This window comes from Bombus vosnesenskii, unplaced genomic scaffold (assembly GCF_011952255.1).
Source record: "Bombus vosnesenskii isolate JDL3184/JDL3185 unplaced genomic scaffold, Bvos_JDL3184-5_v1.1 scf7180000013267, whole genome shotgun sequence".
NCBI lineage: Eukaryota > Metazoa > Arthropoda > Insecta > Hymenoptera > Apidae > Bombus > Bombus vosnesenskii.
The window spans coordinates 1,834,834-1,856,088 of NW_022882927.1; the positions used below are offsets into that span (position 1 = coordinate 1,834,834).

Sequence of the window (21,255 nt, forward strand, 5' to 3'; positions counted from 1 at the left end):
AAATATAAATGTATTATCAGACGACTAAAGTAAATGAGACGGTTTTGAGGAGATTTTAATTGACATTTTAGGATCGTTTTTTTTTTTTCTTTTATATTGTACGTGTACCTTGCAAGTGAGACAACTCGAATAAGTTTTTCAGTAAAAGCGAAAAGCTATTTGGAAGCTTCTAAGAAACTATTTACCATACATATAACGTTAGTAAAAAAAATAGACTTTGGGAAACAATGGGCAAATATTATTTGCGTCACCTCTGCCCCTTTCATGGTTCCGATGATCTTGCAATCTCTCTGAATTATTTCGAGTTGTGGTGCTATTGATACGCACGAACATGATTACGATAGTAATTTGATAATAATTATCAATTTAACGTTCGCAATTGTTGTTATAGACATTAGTAATTTTTATATTTTGAGTTCGATAAATAGGGAAGTAGAAGCTGTAATCTATTGTAATTTATATTTTCATATTTGGAATACTGAGAATCTTGAAAGTGTCGTAAATTCACATTTTATAGGGAATTTGTTTTAATTATGTACGTCACGTAAGTACGATGAATGTTTTGAATATAGAGACGTCAGAGTTATGCAGTTAATTAAATGCAAGGTAAGCATATAAATATAATATACAGTCGCGTAGATTAATTTAGTTACTACTACATGTAATAGTATATTAAGAGCTATAATTAGTCCAATCTTGCACAAATATTTATTGCGTTGGCAACTAAGTGATTGCGTCAAATGACAAAATCCTCAATCACTTAGTTGCCAACCCAATACAAAGATATTCAGTAAATTAGTTAAAACTGTGATCTTTATTCTTCTCGGTATATAAATCTTGAAACATCATAGGAAATGATCTATGTTAATCTAAATTGTTGGCTATATCAAACCGTTCGTTACAATTCCTATTATTCGTACATTCTTAAAGTCATTGTTATTACGTGCTTTTTTCATTCGAACTTGCTTTATCCCTTCTACCATTTGTGCTAGGTAGTAAAAGTTTTAATAGTCGAAATCTAGAAAGCGGTTCAGCAGAAAATCAGCTCTCACTGAGAGAAATGTGTCTTGTAAAGTTAAATGGTCCGGAACATTCCAGCAATCCAAAATTTCTCTCGCTTGTGGAATGGTAATGTAACTAAATCCAAAATACCTATCAACTTGCCAATTAGTCTATCGTATGTGGTGCACATGTTATACGATACGTATTGTATACTAACATATCATTTATTTGCATAATCTTTGTCATTCGTTAGCCTGTTACAATTCACAGATAATAATTTTCGAAAAAATGAACAAGACATAGGCAAATAGAATTATACGTTGAATAACTGGTAAATCGTACTTATCGATTTTATAATTGATCATTCCTCTAATTATATTAATGGCGAGCGATAATTATTAATTCATGATCCGTCGAAATTTATCTAATGTCTGGTATTTAGTAGCTGGACATGTGTATCAATATCAATTTACATGGTATCAGGCACAAAATAATTGAACAATATATAAATCATGTACAGATGAATAATTACAGTTGGCGATACATTGATTTGGATCCGACGTATTATATTCACATTATTCTACGTACTTGTTTATTTAAAATCAAATTAATATCAAGGGACACGCATTCGTATAGTAAAATCTCGTTTATCGGAATATCAATTATTATTGATTTGGAGATTGTTCCTTGTAAACAAATTGGAAACAAAGAGTAAAAATTGCTTAGTTTGAATATACCCTATTTTACCAGTATAAAAGATCCAATATTTTTTCAATAAAATCGTAGTGTGTAGAAAAAACACTTCGCGCTACGATATATACGATATTGACATGCATAAAACATGTATAAATCGAAGTACAGAAGCAACGAAACCTCGATGTCCGATGTAAAATTTCACTTTATCCGGAAAGTTTTCTACGGACGAAGAAAAGCAAACGTAATAGCGGCGCATAGGTACTGTTTCTGTTGTTCAAACAGATTATTTTGATGTCTCGAACAACACGGTTGATACTCGCTGCGATATGATTTCTCCGGGAGTTCTTCGAATATAACTTCACCGGCTGAGTCGCATAAACTTTGCAAGTTGTGTGTACTTTCGGAGTCATCAGCCGCGTGTAACGCGCGTCCTGAAAGCTCGAAGGAGAGACGAACTTTATATCTTTTTCATGAAAACTAGTTCCCCGGGTTATGAGCAGAAGCACTAAACTAAATTATTCGGTTGACAAGTACAAGGTGATCCAGCCTTTGTATACGAGTTCGCCAGTCTTCACTTTGACGTTCGTATCGATATTCGCGCATAGCAGCTGATATTTCCTTTCTTCTTGTGTATCGCAATTCGATGCTTATTTTACATTGTTCTCCAAACAAACAGCAGGTAAAGAAAGTGGAAGCACAGTTTGCAAACTTCAAACGTTTCCGAGTTTCATAATTCTCCCTCTTAACTACCGTGCGATACATGATAGATATGTATAAAAAAAATTAAAAATTGACGATCTAAAAAAAACATTAACGATTTCAAAGAATCGAAAGTCATCGTGATATCGTTTTCGAGAAAGTCGATTTCGAAATTGTACGAAGTATGCTTGTGTTCCGGTGGATATCGATAGCTCATATAACGTAAACGTATGTTTGAAAAATCAATTTTTTCGAAAACGAAAGCACATTTAAAAAGTTTTTATTCTTTATACTCCATTTGTCTGTTTTATGGAGAATTACACCCTGTGGAACCATATATATCCATTTGTTGAAAACAACATCTATGCTATTGATGTTACAGCATGCAATTCGTATCAGTTTCTCGTTGCAATAAGAGAAAATGTTATACTAAAAAGACTGAAAGGAAACTTCTTGCTACGGTCATGTTTTATTGCGGATGTAATGATCCATATGCGTTCTATTGTCTGCTACTATCTTTCATACATTTCGTTATTCTGTATAAAACATTATTCAGGTAAACTGGCATGATTAATTTATGAGATATTTTATGTAAATATCTTTATTAAAAAAGATTTCTGACACGCTTCTTCATTGCGTTCCAGGAACGATGTACGTTTCCACGAAGCGTTTCAGCTGCTTCAGGAATTTTTAATTAAATAATCTTTCTAATACTCCCAATTCTTTTTTTACGTAGAATGCCCTGAGAATTTCAGCTATCTATAAAAATAGAATATACGGTGTTATTTGTAAAAAATTACATAATATGCGATATTTCACTCATGCGAAAATGATATCCTCCTTTTTCTGTTCAGTGGCAATAAAATAAGACTACCCAATCACGTGATCATTCTGTTTAATAAGTAATTAACATTCAAATCTCAGGTGTCGTTGTTTTTCGCATAAATTTGATTTTCTTTTTATTTCGCATTTTTATTAAATTATTCTGCATATAAAATGTAATATATTGGTTCGATCAATCGATATATCATTTTAAAAATTACCGCACAATCGTATTTGATTTCTAATTTGCGCGAAGTATGGCAGAACATAAGCAAACAAATAAATTATACTTTATTAAAATAAATTCATCTCGCAATCACTTGAAATCATTATATCATCTTTGTGATATAATATGTATCAATTCATCATGCATGAAATTTGAAATAAAATACGTTAATTACTCTTGTCCCCGAAAATTATATATATATAGGGCAACTGATCGTTAATATTTACAGTTGTACAGTACGTTCAACATTTCACTAAAAAGCAATCCATTGATCCTGAAATTAATGACAAAAATTATTGAATTTGATTCAATGAAAAAGTATTCAACGGCAATGTTTCGAAATACTGTTATTATACATATTTTTAAAACTACGCCTAAAATGAGAAAAGTTACAGTCAAAATGATTGGCCATCTTCTCTAGCAGATAACCTTGCTATCTTCCAACTGGAATATAATTTCCAGAATTTGTAGTGTCAGAAATCATAAGAAACGTCTCGTAATTCGTAGAAAGAAGTTTGATGCTAAGTTAAAGATAACTAACTATAGTAAATAAGGATGCTAGTGAATTAACTAAATAAGCGAATGTTCCCTGACCCATAGAATTAGCGTAGATGAACGTTCGATTTACGAAGTTAAAGCAACCGTATGTCGTACAATACTGTTCCATATGTGACAAAGAGTAAAGTTTTAGCAGTTTCCTCAACGTTTCTCGCGATCGTTTACGTTCGTCGAAACTGTATCTATAGAAATGGTTACTGGTGACCATTACCTAAGTCCAATGCCCTTTAATTGATCTCGATTAATCCGGCAGGACGAATAATTCCAATATTCGAGCCGGCTTAACTTTAATCTCAATTTGTACACGGTCCCCGGGTGACAGTGTTTACCAATGTAAATCTATCCTGCGCAATACGGGGTGCAACAACACCAACGAAGTCTCATGAACGCGCGCAATGGTAACCTTTATCAGCACAACAGTATCCCGAGTGTGTTCGGGACTTAGCTCCGTTGAGAAGTTTGCTGCGTGGAAAGCCTTTGCACTACCGCACCCTTACCCCCTTCTAACCCTCTTCACGATACTTAGGTGTAACCGTAAAACAAGGTACGTGATGTATCTGCATGCTCTTATATACTGAACCTACTTTCGTATGCTCTACACCCGCCGGTAAGTGCTCTAAATTATCGGAGCACCTGCACAGCACTGGATGTACACTGTCGCTCATAAGTATACAGTGGCTCACGCAAATATTCGAACATTCATAGAGGCCTTTCGTGTAATGTATACGTCCTCGGTGAAAAATCTTAAGTATTATGTTTTGCTCGACATTGGCAAACGTTATGGATGAGTTACATCGTAATAACCCGTTTGACTTGGTATCTTGTAGGATAGAGGCAGCTGCTAATACGTTAACGATCTTCTTTAAAAATGCGGCCGACTTAAAATCCATAATTTAGATATCAATGTCGGATATCAAAGGTTTATTAAGAATAGAAGTATACTTCGTGGCGGCAGTGTACAAATATGAGTGATAAACTGTAAGTAGGTGTAAAAATGTAAGTACGTGATAAAGTTTCTTTCGACGCGGGTAAGCGAAAAAACTCTCGACCACATAAGGAGAATTCCTCTGAACGAGGGAATAGTAATTGCTACGATGAAACGCGTACGCCCTGCTTTAACGTTCTCCGAACTTTTCCCTCTGTATTATTGCGCGATATCGTTGCCAGCTCAATTTCCGAAAATATTTTATGATCTCGTGACGAAATTGATCGGGGTTCGAGCTATGGAAAATCACCGAAGTCTTGAGTTTCTTTGGCCTTTTTCTCCCGCCTGTAATGGCACGCGCTCGTTTTGAAAAGGTTCCGTGGAGTCTTGAGAGCCTTTTAAAATTGAAAGGGGAACGACGTATCGGTGAAGAATGTTTGAGGTATTGCTTGTTTTTTTTATCTTTACCGTGGAAATGGTGGGCCGCGATTGAATCGTATCGCTGAAACGTTCCGATCGACGTGTTCAATTGAAAATCTCTGTATTCGAATGGCAGAACAAAATATGTTCCATTATGAAATAAAAATTGTGACATTCATTTCGCGGGAAATAAATAGCAACGATCAATTCTGTAATTCTATTGGACGATAATACGATAAGTGTAATTTCTAAATCTATATTCAAACAGAAAAGCAGAATAATCGAAAGGTTCGTAACAAAATAATCAAATTTTACGGACGAGTGTATTCAAAATTACCGATATATGTTACAAATACCGCTGGACAGGAATTAACCACCATTATCATTAAAATTTACATAAATATTTATAGAAAAATAATTAATATAGATAAAGGCTTGTTGAAATTAAGCGATGCAAATGTTTGACAGTTATTACATACAAACTTGACTTTACATTTACGATGGAAACAGCCATTCTCGATACTTTGATCAAATTATTTTCTTTGTACATATGAGCTCGTCCATATTACACATGAGCATTTACAATGCTAGCAATTCAATGAGGGTCAAATATTGTTCTATATATACAGAATGCGTACATTCGATTGAACGTAACGTGAATTGAATGTAAATGAGTAAACTCCTACGGTGTAGATACGTACACATAGTTAAAATAATAATCGTACTTAAACAATGGAAAAATTTGTTCACTAAGCGCGGTTATCACCGAATCCTCTACAACGTTTAAGCTTAAGGTATCATTCGAAATGTCTTTTTTAAATGTAAAATGATTTCAGTTTCCAAATTTAGGCAGAATATTGTGTGTTATTCAAAGGCTGGAAACATTTTACGATCAGCATTAAAAAAATCATATCATACCATACCGTTAATTCCGTTACAACATTTTACATAGTTGTAGCTTGAATTTGCATGCATTCTTTCAATATCCCCTTGAACGATGAAACTGAAAAGGCCGTCTCGATAAAGTAATTACCAACGAAATTAATTACGCGGATAAATAGATAGGCAAACTTGTTCCATCGGACTAAAATGGACAAGTTTTCCAATTTTCTCAGCTAGAATGAGTGGGAGAATCGCGGCGTGGCGTTCGCGGCTGCGACGCAATATTGTTGTACATTTAGGATCAGTTTACGGTTCCTCGTATACAACTGTTTTGCTGTGGACTGAAAGGAATAAGCAATAAATAACGCTCGTAGACACCGGTAATGCTCTGCTAAACGTATATACGAATTACGCCGTCGCAGAAATAACGTATCTGGCAGATAAAGCGGAACAGGAGACGGTAAATTCTGATGACGTTTTACTTGGAGGCGTGGAAACGAAACGGCTAGTTGCGCTAAAAAAAAAAAAGAAAAAAAAGAAAAAAGAAAAATCCAAATAAGATCAAGAGAAATGATGGATCGAAATTCTGCAATTTTCTCGCCGGAGTGGCTGCACTCCGGAACTACTACATATGCCATTTCGTAGGATGTTAACTTTTCCAATGACGTAACTTTGTTTCCGGCTTATTTTACGCCTGGCTTTGCATCAGAAAACACTTTCTCTTTCTCGTTCAAGTTGATAAAAAGTTTCTCTATTAGATGTATACTCTCATATAAGTTTGCTTTAAAACGAAGCTGATCAGCGTGTATTTTTCACGAGGACGTTTATGACGGTTAAATGCTGACAAATTGGAACTCCGACTAAAGAATTTGCTACGTAGCGAGCATTCTGTACAAAACGTTCAAATACAGAAGTTTTACAATCACTTTCCAAATACAAAAGATAGGCAGTAAAAATTGTGTCTTACGATTTGCGCAAAAGAATTTGATCTAAAGCGATTAAGCAGTCATTATGCCTACTGAATTTAAATATGACAAATTCTCTTTGAGATTTATTTGGAAGCTTTTAATTAGAGTCGTGGCTTTGATGGTGTATCGAACAGATATATTTGACATACGTGTACATGTTACATAATTAAACGCGAGAATGAATACTAAAAAGGAATATTTCATACGATAATTTTTATCAATTATAGGTTCTTCCATGATTTCGTCTAAAATAAATGAATTTAATTCACTATGCCGGTAATGCTATTGAAGGTAAATTCAGCGGTCCGGCCAGTTATAGGAATATAGAAGACATTTCAGTTTAAATAAGCTACGGAATTATTGCACACGATATTTACCAATTTCGTTGGGATGGATTCTGTTGTACGATACGAAAATTCTTTTCGTGAAAAAAGATTGCCTCTGTACTGATGAAATTACTTAAACATTCATTCGGCGTAACGCATGAAAATCCCAATAAATACACGCATTGTTGATACATCCAACTTCCGATATCGCGATATTTCGCTAACGCAAGCACATTCGTAATGTTTCATACGATACGCCGAACAGAAACACAATGAAAAAAGACAATAGTCGATACGAATTGTATCATTAAAAATTCCTAATGAATTGTCACGCTTCTATAACTCATCGATCGTACGCCTGGGTAGATACATGGCTGTCAAATTCACACTGTCAACATTTCGTTGCACCAATGAAAGAAAGCTTTTTGGCCTCGGTGAATCACGTTTGCTCGATAACGTCACCGCGTATACCGACGTAGCCCTTCAATGGAAAATTTTATTTTTAGGTTTTCATATTCTCCGCGTCTATAAATAATAATATTTACATAATAGTAACGGATGTGGAATTTTACGTATTTGTAATTTTTAACATTGTACGAGTATGGAATATAAATGACGAGAAATAGGAATACTTACGTTTTATATGTAGGGAAGGTTAGACCGCAGATGTTCATGCAAATTTATATTTTTATAAATACAATTTAAAAAGTGGTACGAATAAAGATTTATTACATTTTATTACTTCCGTTCTATATACGAATCCTTTATTAATTTTTCTTTTTTTTCTGAATGTTCTAAACGTTTCCCCCCCACCCAAAATACGTTCCTCCTGTGTATTTAATTGTGTACTTCTATTAAACGATCTCATTGCATCCAGGTAACGTTCCCAATTATTTGTTCAACTTCGCAATTTACTTATATCAGGCCTGTAAGTATGAAACCGGAATTTGCATATAGATGGCCCTAGCTGATAACGTAGTTATCACTAAACTGCGTCATTAATGCCGATAGTCTTTGTTGACATCTCAGAAAGATTTTCGACTCAGAACAATACAAGTTTCATACAACAGCATAGTTTGTAACAGCGTTGAACATGTCAAAATTTGTGCCTGGAAACTACGATTTGCGGACAGCATTGATTTTCTGTTACCATTTGAAGAAAACTGCTGCAGAATCGTATCGAATGCTTGTCGAAGCTTACGGTGAGCATGCTCTTGATAAATCACAGCGCTTTGAGTGGTTTAAAAAATTCAGAAGTGGGAATTTTGACGCGAGGAACGAAGAACGTGGAAGACCACCGAAAAAGTTTCAAGACAGCGAATTGCGAGCATTGTTGGATGAGGATGACGCTCAAACGCAACAACAACTCGCTGATCGATTAAACGTGACACGAGAAGCCGTCTCCATACGTTTGAAAGCCATGGGAAAGCATACAACAAAATTCGTAGAGCTGATATTTTCATTCTAATATTTTTATTCAAGTAGATCTTTTATATCGACCATATAAAATATATTCCGTACCGTGTTTTAAGCCAGCGAAGCAACCAATCGGACGTAAGTGTAACGCTTTGCATTGGCAGCGTCTAGTATTGTGTCAACATGGTGCACAATGAGGTTTGATCGTAATAACCCGGGCTATAAACCGTGCCCACCTGCGGCAATGCGTCGGATGCAGAATAATCCACTTGAAACGAAACGACCACACCGTGATAAAGTGGGTACTAAAGCGGCAGTGGCGGTTAAAAAAGCGGCACAAGGAGCCTATTACAGACACTTGTCCGGCAAACGCCTCCAGGTTAAAATTCACCGCGGATCTCTTCGCCCCTATGTTCTCCCTTCTCGCCACCCCGTAAACCATCTCACGAAACACGCTTTAAAAGAGTTTGGCGACGGGATTTATTTATCCGACTGGACCGGCTGGTTTCGTATTTATTTTGTCCGGCGCACCGGATGAAACGGTGACTACTATTACCTGAAATAACTTGTTTTCTTGCGGCTGAATGAAAGAGCAGTTTTCAGGGAGGAACGTGAAAATTGAACAACGTTGGCAACAAACGTATAGTGTTTCAAAAAAGCACCGTCTGTCGTTTATGGCGAGGCAGATAATAGTTTTTTTTTTTTTTTTTTTTGAAGAATTGACGTTCGATGGGGAATCGACAACAAAAAGGGAATTGAACGCACAGTTGTGTGTATTTATTTGTTATATCATATGAAATTATACACGTGATAAACAACAATCGAGATTTAGTGTTAAAGTTTTGCATCGTTACTATTCGACACATCGAGATACATTTTTCCTTTTTTCCCTTTCTCTTTTTTTTTTTTTTTTTTTTTTGGAACACGTGTTGCCATGCGCGATGCTGTACAAAAACATTGGCATTTCTCTCTCGACTGTCGATACGCAACGATTTTTAGTTGCGATCGGAACAAATTTCATTGTTCAAAATGGATTAAAAGCTTGAAAAAGATTAAAATTACAGAGTTAAAAAAAATGAAACGACGCTTTTTTTTTATTGCTTCTGAATAATTCCTTGCAACTTCATTATTTTTAATTTAGTTTTTAATTTGACGAAAATTAACGATGCCTTTCACAAACTCGCGGGTGCGAATTGTTGCGCACGAGGCAGAACCAACAACGCGCGTTGGGGAAGCACAAAGATCATGAAGTTATCCTTCATTTTTCTAGGTCCCTTCGTCTACAGGTCGTACCATTGTTACGATATGTACTCTAACAATTAGTTCGTAATTTTCGAGTTTACGAGCTCGAAACATTGTATAATGGATCATCGACGAATGATCGAGGATGTCAATGTATGTAATTCAGGTCGATTTGGCGAATAGTTATCGATTTTTGCGATACAGTCGACAAACGCGCGAGTCACGAGGCTGGAACCGGCTGATGCTGGAAACGTATAAGATCCATCTCGCGTGCTTTTCAGAGGTTGACGTGGAAAGAGTCGCGATTTACGCCGGAGCTTTTTCTTGGTGGCGAAGGGAATAGAAGGATGGGGAAGTCGATGACCCCTTGGAAACCGTGGAAATCTAATAGACCGCAAGCGAGGATGAGATATTGGCTTCAGGATCAGCTTCGATCGATGCTTCGTAACAGTACTTACACAAGGCCACATCCGAGTTGAACTTCATATCCGTAGCGAGTTTTCTCTCTTTTCGAGCGGTCCGCTGCCGATTTTATTCCGTTCTCCGCTTGTATCCATCACGACGATTAAATTAGAAAGATCGGGCCACTGAGATTTTCCTCGATTAATCGATAAACTGCGCACCCTGCCATGTAACGTTTGAATGTTTCTTGCGAAGGAACGCTCGAATGAAGAGAATAAAAAATAAAAGGAAAAAAAGATCCTTGCCGGTTCGATTCCTTTTCGTTCGGGAAGGAAGCGTTATTGGAGAGCTAGTAGTTTTGCACGTTTTCTGTCGGCCCAGTGAAAAGGATGTCGGTGACTAATGACGTTAAGGCTGCGACCTCTGACCTTAATTTATATGCCACGTAACTTCGTCACCCGTATAGTTTTTCTTATTTCGAGAATCGTACGGCTGTTGCGTTTTAGCAAATTTTGTATACGCATATATATTATAAAAGATATCGCAAGAAATATATGTATTAGTTCAGAGCCTTTTTGAGTTATTTCCGCAATGTGTAAATGTCCCGTATTTCACATTCTATAATACAAGTATATTTTTCATTCGCTATTGTAGTTCAAGTATATTATCTGCCATAATCATAATTAGCAAGCCGTATAATTTATAAAATATTAATCTTATTGGCAATAAAAAGTCAAGCTGATTAAATATTTCTGCGAGAAAAATATGCAAATTCCATTGTAACGAGGAGGAATTATGAGATATATACATACAAACGTAGATAAATTGTACCACAGGAAAGTTATGAGATTTAAATTCCGAGAGTTATGCATTGTTTGTATTCTTTGTAGATGTTACAGCCAGAATGCTTAGTCGCTACTTGAGAAAATTAGTCGAATTATACACAAATATTCACGCAAAATATTCCCGCTGCAATTTAAGGAGTTGCAGTAAGAATTCCGCGAAGTTAGCTGGTTTAACCATTGCCACTCGGCTTTTACGAACGTAAAGTGTAAAGCTCGAATTATATTAATAAACCAAAATTACTACTTTATTAATACAGTGCGCAGTGTATAAATTATGCTTTCGTTAACCGAGAAAAGAGATTGGATTTTTTTACAATGAAAAATAATTGACAAAGAAATTATTCCCGTCCTTAAATGGTGGAAGAAAGCGTGGGAATGTTGAGTATCTATCGCGTCATAAAAATCATTGGAAATAACTTTCAGAACCGAGAGAAAAAGTCTACCACTTAATGCTTAATGGCTTGGAAGCTAATTCTCCACTTGCGGAAAGAAATCATAAACCGTGCTCTGCTATAGCATTCTGTACCAAAAATATTGAATTCAAGATCTACGTTGGCCAAAATTTCTTTATTCTTCTTCCCAAGAACTTTAGCAAAAAAGGATAATCTACCGAAATTCATTTATTCAGAAACGTTTATTTCTATCCTATCTCTGCATTAATACGTACAATCAATGGTCGCTGGTTTATTCTTCTACCGAGCCGTATTATAATCGTCACATTATGGACTGCTTACGCATCGGTTGTTCCTCGACATATCGCAACCGAAACAGCTCTTTAGCGAGGAAATCGGTTGTTTCGGGCTAGTGACGCGTCATACGACAAATACACGGCTCGATTAATTAGGAGCCTCTGCTGTGTCAATTATCTATGCATACTACGGATTTCGCTTACAGTGGCTCGCGTATTTAGACACTTGCCATTGAATTTTTCTATGAATATATATTGTGCGCGTTATACGAAATTTTCTGAAGTTTCGTTGGAACCGTAATAAGGTTAACTCGATTATCGTGATTACAGTAACAAAACTCGAGACCGATCAAAAAATTCATACACAAGTTACAAGGAATTTATTGCGCCTAGTGAAAAGTTAGTATACTTAAGTGTCGTTTGTACAGTCGTAGTGCATTAAAATCGGCAAACATTAAGAATACGTATACCGCACGAAATCGTTAACAACGATAAGTAGAACGAATGCTTCCGTTTCTTTTCCCTTTGTCGCCACGACCACGCAATCACGAAGTCGACAAATTCTCCGTGAAGTCACGCACGACGCCTGCACGTTCGCAAAAATCCATCGCGAGCACGCCGAGTACATATCTCTTTCTATAAGCGAGGTGACTACTCAGCGAATAACGAAGACAAACGAGCCTTTCAATTTGCTGGAACGCAAAAAAGCGCGCGATCTTGCGCCAAGCTCGATATCTCGCCGCTTTTTTATACCTGTACGCGTTTCGTTTCAGTTCGTGTCCGGTCTATTCTACGCAGCTGTAGATCGGGCCATTGTAACTTTGACACTTTACGATTAAAAACGTTTTCACGAAGAACGATCAAACCGTGGCACGCGACGACGCGACGTGAGTTGCTTTAGACACACGGCTCTCAACTATGAGCAGGCAAACCACAACGAAACGGCCAGTCGGCAGTTGAACAGTCTCCATCGTGAGCCAGCCCAACTAAAATTTCACTGAAAGTCTGCCCGTCCAATAAATTTCGCCGCGTCTACTTCTCTCACCTTTCATCCGGACCTTCCGCTTCTAGATTATTCCGACTGACGTTACACCTGAGACGCCGCCCTTTTTAAATATTACCGTGCTTTTGACTATTTCATGACAACTAGACTGCTGGCCCATGCGTACGCCACTTGTTTCGACGCGACGAGTATTACAACCGAAGTCGGTGGACAATCAAAGAAGCTTTCTTCGTTAATTTTTTAGCCAAACTCACATTTTTTAAAAACGTTCGTGCGCTGTTCGTGCGTACGGCTACCGAGAACTTTTCACAGGAATGTCCCATACGATCGGATTGTGTGTAAAGGATTTGTATAGAGAGTCTGTCTTTTCGTAGTGAGCAAATTCAGAACGGATATAAGTTATATTGAAATAAACCTCGCACGATTTCTATTCGCGTTAAAAAGAAACTGTACCAAAGACTGTAAATTACGAAATTTTAAGATGAATATGGATTACTTAATAAATCTCATAGAATTTCTATTCTCGTATCAAAAAATAGTAAATTACCAAGTGTTCAGTCAATGATTTGGATATAAACGAACAACTGTACCAGGTTAGAGAATGGCTCTGTTCTAATGTGAAACATCGCGCGATATTTTGATATTCTTTATTCGATCATGTTTCATAGCAACGAGGTTAATTAATATCCGGCAATGTTCGGAATGGGAGATATTGTTAATGGGGAATTTCCATATTCGTGTCCGAGAAGTTTAACCGAGGGTTATGTGTCATCTTCATCTGAGGAATTATAATATTAATCTTTATTTGGAAATATGAACGAGGAGAGAAGCCGTGAATGGATATCAGAATGTCCCCCGCAGCGCTGATAAAGCATGGAACCGTCCACAATGTTGTAGCCATTAGTCTACGCCAACTTCGTAGGTACTTAATCTAGGTATTAGACTTAGCGTCAAGACGTGACATGAAGTTTCTCCTATTTTACGCAGCAGGTATTGCCGCAGGAAAATGCCTCGAAGTTTAGACGCAAATACTCCCAGCGATTTGGCAAGCATCATTCATGAAAAAGAGGTACAGCGTGTTTCTATTACAGTATCAGAGCTTTCAGACAATAAGCTCGTGATGCCGTTCATGTTTTATTAGGAAGAAGAATTTATAAGTCGGTCGTGGTGAAAAAACAAAAATTGTAATTTAAACACTGTCTTGTCGCTGAATTTAGTATCCTTGGTTAATTAATGATATTTTATATAATATCTCGTATTATATTAATATAATATTATATAATATTATATAATTATAATATATAATATTATAATAGTATCTCGGAGGCTCGAGGTACTATTAACGTGTATAAAATTTTTTAATAAAACTCGTGTAATGCTAATTTGTACGAACCATGTACGTACAGATATCGTTAATAAATTACCTGAAATTTCACGAAATATCGTTACCATTCTTACTAAAAAGAATAATATCAGATATATCCATTGTGCTACTCTTAATTCAGGATTCTATCTCATTATGCATATATCTCATTAATTAATCGATAACATATTCATGATATTTCTTTCAAGCGTGTAAGTAGTTGGAAATCGTTGAGCAGTAAGTCTAGCGAGTAGAGTTTTCTTTCATTAAAACAAAGTAATTTCTCCTATCACAAATTCACGCGAGTTTTATGCATCCGTGCTTATCAGCAGATAACAGCAGACTGAACAAACGATGTAGTTGAACACAAACATTAGTTAAAACTTAATTGAGTCAGAGATGATCCTGGGTAAGTTTCTCATTTTATCTGCGAATCTGCATTTACCAAGTTTTGTAAACCTTTTCCATTTCATGCACTATTTGCGTTCTTAATTTTTCGAGAATTAAATCATTTCTTACTTAGCAAATCTCTAATAAAACGAGATTGTATCATTATTGAACTAAATTCTATATCGTTATATCATATATTTGTACGATTCATTTCAAATTTTCGCTTCTGAAAGGTGAGAGACGTATTAAATTTCAATAAGCAAAACATAATTTTGCGATGCTTTATTATCTAAATAACGTTCAGAGTGGCAGTGCTTTGTATCTTAATAGATTAAATTAAGGTAGGTAATTAACATAAGACTCGACGATGAACATAAAACTCTTCCGCAATGAGACATACTTGTCTCTAGGGTACCTCGTATGTTGTATTATAATTCCAATTTATTCTTCAAATATATATCGTTTTTTTTTCTCAACCGTAGCACGGACTACCGTGTCGTGCTTATAATATTAAATAAATGTAGACGTAGATTTCATTCACCATATTCTCCAACTCTTCCCGCTCTACCGATTTATCTACATACAGTGACGGCCAAAAAGATATTTATAGAATAGGAAGTATAAAAGGACAACGCGATTTTAGAAAATTAATTTACATTTAATAAGAGCAATGAATGTAAAAGATGCCATAAATAATAAAAGAATCTTACCAACATCGTAACAAATTTTTAGTACAAAAGATGCTAAAATCCACAGTGTCTCGATTCTAAATTATCTTTTATCCTCACTATATATAATCTTGCCAATAAACTACACTTCGTTAATCTTCCCATTAATTCATCCAATGCGAAATTTTCGCAGAGTCGTCTTTCTATCTTATAATCTTTCGAACAAGCCGAAGAATCAGCCAACTAAGAAAGCAAGCGAAGAAGAACGATATCAATCGCTTGTTTTTTGAAAGAAAACACGGCGACAAACGCGAAGTCCTCGGGAGGAGTTGCGGTTGGTGGACGTCCGCATCGCGCCATACCAGTACATTTGTTAGGGGCATTTGTATCCAGAAATTATTGCCATGTAATGTTCGTCCGGCGAAAGTTGCGCGAATGGTCGGTCGCTAACGTTCTCGTTTTTTTGCGAGGACGCCACCGCGGACAGCGGGTTGGCCAAAATAAAAGCTATCACCGCGTGGCTGCAGCAATTATCATTAGTTGCACGCGCGCGCGCGCGAACGCGAGCTAGCGTCGCAACGGCGTTTCCGGCGGAACTGAGCGAATTCGGGACGAGACTAGTCGACTGGGTCGGTTTCTTTTCGGTGAACGAAGTCGCGAATCCGATGGCAGCCGATAAGAAGTTCCGCCGGCGAGAAAGTTGATCGCGCCTGGAAAATTATGTCCGCGCCCGCGCCTCAATTAAGGAGACGAAGTTAAGCGACCCAGAGACACGGCGAGTAGCGAGTTAATAATGGCCATCTATGAAAGCGCGGCGACTCTGTTCCTTCGGTGATTTATCGCGAACGGGATTTAACGCGACCGAGGGATCCGTAGACTCGGAAATTTTATGCGATCCTCCGCGTACCGGCTGTGTCGACTTCATAGGGAACGAAGCGAGAGGAATGTTCGAGCCTCGGACAAGTTTGCAGACTCCCCGGCCGACGATTTGCATGAGCGTGATTTAAGGAATGCAACAATCGGAACGATGGCATTGACGGTTCAAGGGTCAAGACTGAGGAAATTAGGAAAGTTACGAAAGAACGAGATGCGTGCGGAATTGATATCTCAGAAGCGTGTTCGTGCGAGTCGTGCGATAAAAGGAAAAAGTGGGTTAAAGCAAAGAATGATATTTCTTAGGCGGCATAAGACGTTTTTCGAGATCTCGGTCTTTTTGGTGCTTTCTTTCTCGGCTTTCCCGCCTTCATCTTCAAAACTCTTTTATACGAAATGAACACTTTTATGATAATTTGTTACCTTCGAGATTTCGAATGATTTAATCCGCTTCTCCGAGATTGGTGGCTTGCGATATATAATTTTTCTGTTGACCTAGTCGCTTTTTCGTTATACGTGTTATATACGATCTTGACTGGCATACAAAGTTATAAAGTAGATTAATGGTTACTCTTTCTGTTGATATACTGTGTCACAAGATAGACTATTTTATATATTTTAATAAAATAGGCTTCCTGCAACCACCCCATATACTCGCAATGATGTGGCCGTAATTAGATCGTATGATGAACGTTGAGATGGAAGAAAAAATTAAACGAAATATATGCAACGCTAGAGAAACGTACGCTAGAGAATTATTTTGCTGTCTTCGAAAATGAAAAACACGAGCAAGGGTCGTCTCTATTACGAGCTCTTCGATTCAGAGAAGATCCTCTATCTCTGTTCTATCCTTGAAATACGTTTAATTTTCCAACCCCAACAGATATCATTCGATTGCGTGTCGATCGCGATATTATCGGGCGGATCTATGCTTCGTCAGGGTTAATCGTAGCGTTGTTCGACTTACTCGCTTGGTTGCTGAAAGATTGCCAAGCGACAACGGTGTCGTTGAACTTGCCGGTTTTGCCAACGATGACGCAACGCCGATAGGAAAAGCGCGGAAAAGAAACACGCGGGCACACGTGCAGGATCTGGTGCGCGGCGCGGCGATTTCGCGCGGGCAAAGTTTGAAGGATGATAGGTCGCTCGAACTCGACAATTTCGCGGAAGTTGCGACAGTTTGTCTATGTCGTGCTATAGTATCGAGTAAAGTTAGCGGCACGAATAAGCTGTTCCATGCCGGTTCTCGCAATCTCCTTTCGCCTTATTTTCTTTTCCGGCACGGAAAAACATAGCGGCGCATTAACCAGGCTTGCAGTTATTTCAAGAAGTTTAAGATCTTAAAACTGTCTCGCACAAACTATCTACCCTTGCTTTTCCCCTGCCGTTTATGTTATCGCAACTTTTTTACTTCCGATATTTACTATTTTTCCCCCGAATCTGTTCACCCTCGCGCTTACTTCTATTAAAATCTAAATATTTTCACCGAGACATAAAAGTCGGCCATTCTAACTACCGTCCTCCGTTTCCTCCTACGTTTTTCCTCGTTTCCTCGGGGAAGTATCCTAAGGATACTAAGGAGAAACGGAACACGAACAGAGGAGAAGTGGTGAGAAAGAAGGACGCCGAGTTTTTTGTTCGATCGGAAAAAGGAATGATTAGCTGCTCGGATACGTGCTCGGTACCGATCGACCGCATCCGGCGCATCGTCGGAATAGATTCGAATTTTGTCTGAGCATTCGGAGCGTGGCGGGACGGCTGAGGCGGGGAACGAGGAGAGACTCGTGATTGCTTCGGCCGGAAGTACTTTCCGGGGTAACGTAGAATGGATAACAGTCCCAATAAAATCTAATTTAACCTGGGAGTACAAACTAGGAGATGATACATTTTGTGGTCGACTGACTCGAAGTTGCGGTGTAGCAGACGGAAAATAGGACCTACGATGGGGTTGGCCTTTCTATATACAAATATAACTATACTTTTGTCCCTCGCGGTTAGTCGTGTTCGCGTACACACGGACATGGCCGCGCACCAACACCAACATATGTTTACGCGAATAACCGTAACTATAGAAATACACGCGGAGGCACGTATTCTGGATAGATAGAAACAGACAGCGATTGCAGATCCCATGAGGGTGATAGCTGCTCGGATACGATTGTAATTGGCAAGTCCATATCCTCAACACGTAATATCCTTCCTATCCGTTTCCTGATCCGGCTTTCATTAATTTCTATTTCCACCGGTCTACGTCCGTTCCACCAACTCCAGACTTCTGGCAATCGGTTTAACGACGTTCTCTGTCCAAATTCGCAAATATGTTTACAATTTTATAGCCTCCCCTTCCCTCTATCTTCGTTTCTTTCCTCGTAAACTCATACTTTCGCTGGATTTGCGGCTTGAGAAAAGGAAACGCGCAACAGAGGATTCGCTGTCGAAGCGTTCTCGATTAATCGTTTACGGCGAAATGAGTTCATTCTCTGTCAGTAGAGCGCAACGTGTTATCGCATCGTCTAGTATATTCGATATAATACATTGTTCTGTGAGTCTGAAATATATTCTGTTATGGTAGTTCGTAATGAAACATTTTATTATATAATTAAACGTAGCAACTCTCTACATGGAATCATTTTTCGTTCTCGTGCTTAAGGTATCAACCAAGTTTAAAAAAAAAAAAAATTCTCATTTGAATCAAAAAATAAGAGCTTAAAACAAAATGCACTCTTAAGATAATGTATTTAAAGCGCCATCTGTCTAAAACCTAGAAACCTCTTAAGCAGTTTTTTCAAACTTTATCTTGTGTTTTCATGCAAATTTTTTACCGACACAAGCCAAAACAAAGCCCATGAATTCATTAACGAAACTAATTATTATTGTAAAAAAATAGCAATTTGCATTCCAATCTTTTGGCACGCGTTATCATTACGTGGTCGGTTAATTAAGCGAATCTGTAATCCGTCGTGTTCCGATGCCATTACAGCGCGTTAATATAATAACACGCTACACGATGCAATCGAAAAATATCTTTAATGGATATCAGCCAAATTTCGCATTTGCGAAAACGGTAATATCTCCTTCGCTTTTGATTTTGGCAAATTTCTTCTCGACCAACTTCATCACGTATTACATAACAGTAACATGAAGTTTAATTTATACGTACGATGTACAATGGTTTAATATTTATTTGGACATTCACAGAAACTTTTTCTGAATATATCGTGTGTATTATATAAAAGATTTTGTACGAATACTCAGTTGTTCGTTAATAATATCTTTAGTCACCCTTCAGAGGTAATTTTTCCTTTTCTTAGTTGATATTCGTGGGAGAGCCAATGACGCAAAATCAGTCTATCTCGTTCGTAATATAATGGAAACAGAAGTTATTTTCCAATCTTGAGAACTATTTTCCAAGCATCTCAGTCAAAGCTAGGGTAGATATGGTTATGCAGCATGTCAGGCTAGAATAAACGTTCTTTTAAAGAAGGCAGTAGTTTTCAATGTGTAACTTGAGTTTCACTTAATTTTAATTGGATCGCAGAAAGCAATATCGTCGAACAGTACGGTTTAGAAATTTAATTAAGAGCACGAAGTACAAGTTAAAGAGGTTTTAATTAGATGGCAGGCTTGTAATGAAAAGTGTTGTAAAGTTAAGATTTGCTGTTTTGGGTTCACGGAGTGACGTTAAAGTAGTTATAATTCAATTACTTCGAAAAGAACACAACGAATGGTGTGTATTATTATCGAGCATGGGAATATTTAACTCTCAGTGATATCGCCTAGTTTAGACGAGATACACGACAATATCCAGTAAACGTAGCTTGTTTAATCTTAAATCATTTTCATCGATTTTAATGTATTTTAACGTATTTTAATTTTAATCGATGAAAGCCATCGATCGACTTTAAGGATCATACAGGATATAAATGGCAAACTTAACTCTCATATAATCTAAATCGAGTTGTCACGTGACTATATATCTCAGCAATATTAATCGATGATTAAAATCACGAACGTCGATTTATTTTCGAACGATAACGACAGAAGATATTAGCCTGCATTTTATCATCGAGAAGATAACCGCGTTCGTTAATTAATTTTTCCACCCATCGATTCTTTCTCTCGTCGAGGCGCCGCCAAAAGAATCGCATTCGCCATTCGAGGTGAAATATTCGCCGGAATTCAAATATTCCCGCTTTCCTGTAAGAGTGCCATCCTCTTGTTGCAATGTATCACTTCGAACGGTTCCATGCGCTCGCGCCTGTTCGCCTGATTTATCGCCAGTGGGCATGTAATCAAATTTGTTTAAAATCATGTAGAACGAAACGATCGATAAACGTATGCATAATGGATAGGTTACAAATCGATCAACAGTATGTAGGCCGCGCACGGCCGACCGCCGCACTTTATTATTATTCCAAGCACCGGGCTTCCGAAATAATTCAAATCCGGACGAGGAGCCGCGCGATACGATCGATAAAATCGCCACGAGTTTCCTCTAGCTGGTTGTTTCCGCATACACGCAAAGGAAGGCCCAAGTGCCACCAGCATGGCCCTCGGCGTCTAACTAATTTCTACGCTTCCGTTTACTAATTTGTCGCGGCGAGGTAATTCGTTGTGCGCCACAGGGTACCGCCTGACCGCATCACGGCCAGGCCTACGATCCCATTTTCATTGAAGTTTACACGAGGAATTGCTCAGGCCGGACCTCCCCGTTGTCATAAGACTTTCATGACTTTGGGGAACGCGCGTGTACCTACGTAACCACGTTGCGGATTGCGAACCCAGCTTGCTTACCGCCATGCATAACGCGCTCACCATTCCAAACGCTCACCTTTTGACCC

At 37.8% G+C, this 21,255-nt stretch overlaps 1 protein-coding gene across 1 annotated transcript in view; it reads left to right on the forward strand.

The window, feature by feature from the left end:
* Positions 1-21,255, forward strand: part of LOC117230729 (suppressor of lurcher protein 1) — a 524,767-nt gene that overhangs the window by 243,859 nt on the left and 259,653 nt on the right. The gene's annotated exons all lie outside the window — the stretch shown is intronic.